Source organism: Cebus imitator, unplaced genomic scaffold (genome assembly GCF_001604975.1).
Source record: "Cebus imitator isolate Cc_AM_T3 unplaced genomic scaffold, Cebus_imitator-1.0 Scaffold172, whole genome shotgun sequence".
Lineage (NCBI taxonomy): Eukaryota > Metazoa > Chordata > Mammalia > Primates > Cebidae > Cebus > Cebus imitator.
Window position 1 is genome coordinate 3,349,091 of NW_016107487.1, and position 5,432 is coordinate 3,354,522.

The 5,432-nt window shown below is 45.2% G+C and overlaps 1 protein-coding gene and 1 pseudogene across 3 annotated transcripts in view; one reads left to right on the forward strand and one right to left on the reverse strand.

The window, feature by feature from the left end:
• MTA3 (metastasis associated 1 family member 3) overlaps positions 1–5,432 on the reverse strand; it is a 290,525-nt gene that overhangs the window by 198,914 nt on the left and 86,179 nt on the right. The window lies entirely within an intron of this gene.
• Positions 1,264–3,111, forward strand: LOC108315469 (annotated as a pseudogene).

Sequence of the window (5,432 nt, forward strand, 5' to 3'; positions counted from 1 at the left end):
AATGTAATTAGCTGGGCACAGTGCCATGAGCCTGTAGTCTCAGCTATTCTGGAAGCTGAGGCAGGAGGGTCACATGAGCCATGGAGGTTGAGGCTGCAGTGGGCCATGATCACATCACTGTACTTCATCCTGGGCCACACATACACACACACACACACACACATACACACACACCCTCTACCAACTCTAAAGCATAAAAGTAAAACATTCTGGCCTGGCATGGTGGCTCACACCTGTAATCCCAGCACTCTCGGAGGCCAAGGACGGCAGATCACTTGAGGTGAGGAGTTCAAGACCAGCCTGGCCAACGTGAAACCTGTCTCTACTAAAAATACAAAATTAGCTAGGCATGGTGGTGCATGCCTGTAATCTCAGCTACTTGGGAGGCTGAGGCAGAAGAATCGCTTGAACCCGGGAGACAGAGGTTGCAGTGAGCTGAGGTCACACCATTGTACTTCCAGCCTGGGTGACAGAATGAAACTGTCTCAAAAAAAAAAAAAAAAAAAAAAGAAAAGCATTCCCGTCGTTATGCTCAGCCCTATTTTCCTCTACCCCTTCCTTTCTGCTCCAGACTCCATTTTTCAGTGATGGAATCAGGAACAATGTATAACCTGTTGAGGGAGAAACAGAAAAAGTTTCATGAAGGAGGAAATGGGTGAAGGGTCCTTAGTGAGCTAGGAAAGAAGGAAAGGAGTCCAACAGGTAAAGCCTGGAGGACTGAACATTCTAGGAAAAAAGGTGGACATGAGTAAAAACCCACAGGTGGGAAAGAAAAGTGGGAACATGTGTAAAGAAGAGCCCACAATGAATACTGATTTCTTTCCTGTGTTCTCCTCTCCATTTAAGTTGCAGCCTCTTAAAGTTCCACTCTGCCAAACACATTCACTAAAATATCCTCCAGCAATAATAAATAAGCTTTTCTGAAGCTCTAAAATAATTTCAGCCAATGTCATACTCATGTCTGTTTCTTTTTTTTTTGAGACAGAGTTTCACTCTTGTAGGCCAGGCTGGAGTGCAGTGCTGCGGTCTGGGCTCACTGTAACCTCCACCTGTCGGTTTCAAGTGATTCTCCTGCCTCAGTCTCCCGTGTAGCTAGGATTACAGGCGTATGCCACCACACCCAGTTAATTTTTGTATTTTTAGTAGAGGTGGGGTTTCACCATGTTGGCCAGGCTGGTCTCGAACTCCTGACCTTGTGATCCACTGGTCTCAGCCTCCCAAAGTGCTGGGATTACAGGCATGAGCCACTGTACCCAGCCACTCATGTCTGTTTCTATCCCAGACTTAGAAAGTATGTTATTCTGGCCGGCTGTGGTGGATCATACCTGTTATTATCAGAACTTCAGGAGGCTGAGGTGAATAGATGGCTTGAGCCCAGGAATTTGGGACCAGCCTGGGCAACATGGTAAAACCCCCTCTCTATTTTTTATTTTAATTAAAATTAAAAATAAGAGGCCAGGCGCCAGGCGCGGTGGCTCAAGCCTGTAATCCCAGCACTTTGGGAGGCCGAGGCGGGTGGATCACAAGGTCAAGAGATCGAGACCATCCTGGTCAACATGGTGAAACCCCGTCTCTACTAAAAATACAAAAAATTAGCTGGGCATGGTGGCACGTGCCTGTAATCCCAGCTACTCAGGAGGCTGAGGCAGGAGAATTGCCTGAACCCAGGAGGCGGAGGTTGTGGTGAGCCGAGATCGTGCCATTGCACACAAAACAAAAAAAGGAAAAAAGAGCGAAACTCCGTCTCAAAAAAAAAAAAAAAGAAAAAGAAAAAGAAAAGAGGCCAGGCACAGTGGCTTATGCCTGTAATCCCAGCACTTTGGGAGGCCAAGGCAGGCGGATCACCTGAGGTCAGGAGTTTGAGACCAGCCTGACCAACATGGGGAAACCCTGTCTCTACTAAAAATACAAAATTAGCCGGGCGTGGTGGCGCATGCCTGCAATCCCACCTACTAGGGAGGCTGAGGCAGCAAAATCGCTTGAACCTGGGAGGCAGAGGTTGCAAGGAGCCGAGATTGCACCATTGCACTCCACCCTGGGCAACAAGAGTGAAACTCCGTCTCAAAAAAAAAAAAAGAAATAAGAAATAAAGAATAATATTTACCAGAGTTTTTTTATTTAACCTTATATTCTACATCCAAATAATCAACTTCACTATATGTGAGTACACACTTGGGGAAAGGAAAAGAAAAATGTAAGATAAACAATACTGAACTGTGTTCATCAACAGATATTTAGCTTCACACCTAAAACTTTCTGAAACATTTTGGGGAAAAAAAATTGAGGCAGATATCTATTACTGTAATGAGGGGGAAAAAAAGAAAATATCAAAGGCCTGCTTTCTTTCTTTTCACACTCTGTCACCCAGGCTGGAGTGCAATGATATAATCACGGCCTTGACCTCCCCAGGCTCAGGAGATCCTCCCACCCTAGCCTCTCCAGTAGCTGGGAATACAAGCGCAAAACACCTTGCCCAGCAAATTTTTCAATTTTTATAGCAACAAGCTTTCACCATGTTGCCCAGGGTACAGTCCAGTTTCCAACCTAAGCATATAACACGGCAAACAGGAGTTAACAATGTGGAAAAAAAAAAACAGGGATCATTCTATAAAAGAAATTTTTTTCTAAAAATAGTGATTGCCGCTTTTCTGAGGATCCAGCAAGATTGCAGAGGTATAGCAGAAGCAGCAGATCTTCCACAAGTTCGCCTACCGCGGCGTGGACCTGGACCAGCTGCTGTACATGTTCTACAAGAAGCTGATGCAGCTGTGTAGTGCACGGCAGTGGCGGCAGTGGCGGCAGCTGCGGCAGCTGAACCCGGGCCTGTTGCGGAAGCAGCACTAGCTGCTGAAGCACCTGCGCAAGGCCAAGCAGGCACCGCCCATAGAGAAGCCGGAAGTGAAGACGCACCTGCGGGACACGATCATCTTGCCCGAGATGGTGGGCAGCATGGTAGGCGTCTACAATGGCAAGGCCTTCAACCAGGCTGAGATCAAGCCAGAGATCATCGGCCACTACCTGGACGAGTTCTCCATCGCTCACAAGACCGTGAAGCACAGCCAGCTGGGCATCGGGGCCACCCACTCCTCCCGCTTCATCCCCCTCAAGTAGTGGCTCTGCTAAAGGCACACACATATCAACAAAGAAAAAAAAAAAAATAAGCAGAATCAGAAATGAAAAAGCAATCCCAGAGAAATACAAAGCTCCTCATAGACTATTATAAACACCACTACATAAAAAAAAAAAAAAAACGCCGGGCACGGTGGCTCACGCCTGTAATCCCAGCACTTTGGGAGGCCGAGGCGGGCGGATCACGAGGTCAAGAGATGGAGACCATCTTGGCCAACATGGTGAAACCCCGTCTCTACTAAAATACAAAAATTAGCTGGGCTTGGTGGCACGCGCCTGTAGTCCAAGCTACTCGGGAGGCTGAGGCAGAATTGCTTAAACCCAGGAGGCGGCGTTTGCAGTGAGTCAAGATTGCGCCACTGCACTCCAGCCTGGCGCCTGGCGACGGAGCGAGGCTGTCTCAAAAAATAAATAAATAAATAAATAAAATAAATAAGAAAAGAAAAAAAAAAAAAAAAAAAAAAAAATGTAATTGCTACCTTATCCTAGGAATTCTGTTTAAAAAATTCAGAGGAAAGGTAATGAAACAGGTTAATATCCCTTGTCCCCTGTTTTCCTGGCTTATCAGAACAGAGTAAGAATTTTCAGTTTAGAGGTGGTTTTGATTTGGTTTTTTGTTTTTTGAGACGGAGTTTCCCTCTTGTCGCCCAGGCTGGAGTGCAATAGCGGAGTCTTGGTTCACTGAAACCTCCGCATCCCAGGTTCAAGTGATTCTCCTGAGTAGCTGGGATTACAGGCATGCACCACCACACCAGGCTAATTTTGTATTTTTAGTAGAGATGGGGTTTCACCACGTTGGTCAGGCTGGTCTGGAACTCCTGACCACCTTGGCCTCCCAAGATGCTGGGATTACAGGCGTAAGCCACTGAGCCCTGCCTTGTTTTTTTTTTTTTTTAAGAGACTGGAGGGTCTTACTATGTTGCACAGGCTGATCTCAAACCCCCAGGCTCAAGCAATCCTCCTGCCTCAGCCTCTGGAACATCTGAGACTACCATGCCTGTCTTCAAGTATTTTTTAAATCATTATTTGGATTTTCCCAGCATGTTAAGTTTCCCTACCAAGCTAATTTCACCTCTGATCTTCCCAGGGCCTTTATCTAGAACACTTTTGTGGCCTCTCTTTCCATGGTTCCCTCTTTCTCATCCTTTAGGCCTCAACTTCCTTTCCCACCCTACCTAAAGGAAATGACTTGTCATTCTTTATGTCAAAGCTCTTGCCTTCTTAGAAGTTAACACAATTCATTACTCTTACTATTTTTTTTATGCCTGTCAACTTGTCTTTCCAGGTGTCTCCCTTATGAGAATGTAGACCATGTCCATCTCTGGATGGACAGTTCTATCTCTGAGGCTAGCAAAGTGCCTGGTACATAACAGGTACTCAATAATATTTGCTTAATGAATTATCTAAAATAAGATGTCTTCTTCACATCCATTCCAAAATAAAGACCCTATGTAAATATTTTAATTAGCCATTCAAACTACCATTTTGTGAAATTACAAAGAATCGCATCTCTCACAGCAGTCATTCCCCAGCCCCAGAGACTCGCTATTATACGGATGACTCCGTGTTGACAAGGGGTAGGGGCAGGGAGGAGGTGAGGATGGAGGAGGGGGATGTTTTGGAAGTGAATGGCAATGAAATGATAAAGAAGTGTGAAATAATCCATGTTCACCTAACATGTGTAACCCAATCATTTAGCTACTATGTGCCTCAAGACAATGCACGATTTAGCTACCTTAAGGTGTTAAGGTTATGTGAGGCTCAAAAGGGGTGACAAATGTGAATCCCAGATTAGGTTTCCAGAGCACCATGCTGTGACATTTCTCAACTTAGCACAGCTGCAATTTTACTTTTACTTGTGGGACTATATGGCTGATGTCTGTCTCCACTAGACCTGTTTTTGATTACCCTTGCATTCCCAGTGTCTAAAAGTACCTGGCAGGTAGAAGGTCCTCAAAATTATTTGCAAAATGAATGAATTGAAGCAGTTTATAAAGAGTAAAGCTATGTATGTACAAGCATTAACATCAGACATTTCAGAAATTCATTAATTCAACAAGTATTTAGTGAATGCCTTTAACTAGGTGCCAACCACTATTCTAAGTCACTCAGACTGCATTACTGGGCAAAACAGAAAAAGATCACTGAAGCTAACATTCTAGGAAGACAGGCAATGAAAGTAAACATAACATTTATGACGAAGGCCGGGCGCGGTGGCTCAAGCCTGTAATCCCAGCACTTTGGGAGGCCGAGGCGGGTGGATCACGAGGTCAAGAGATCGAGACCATCCTGGTCAACATGGT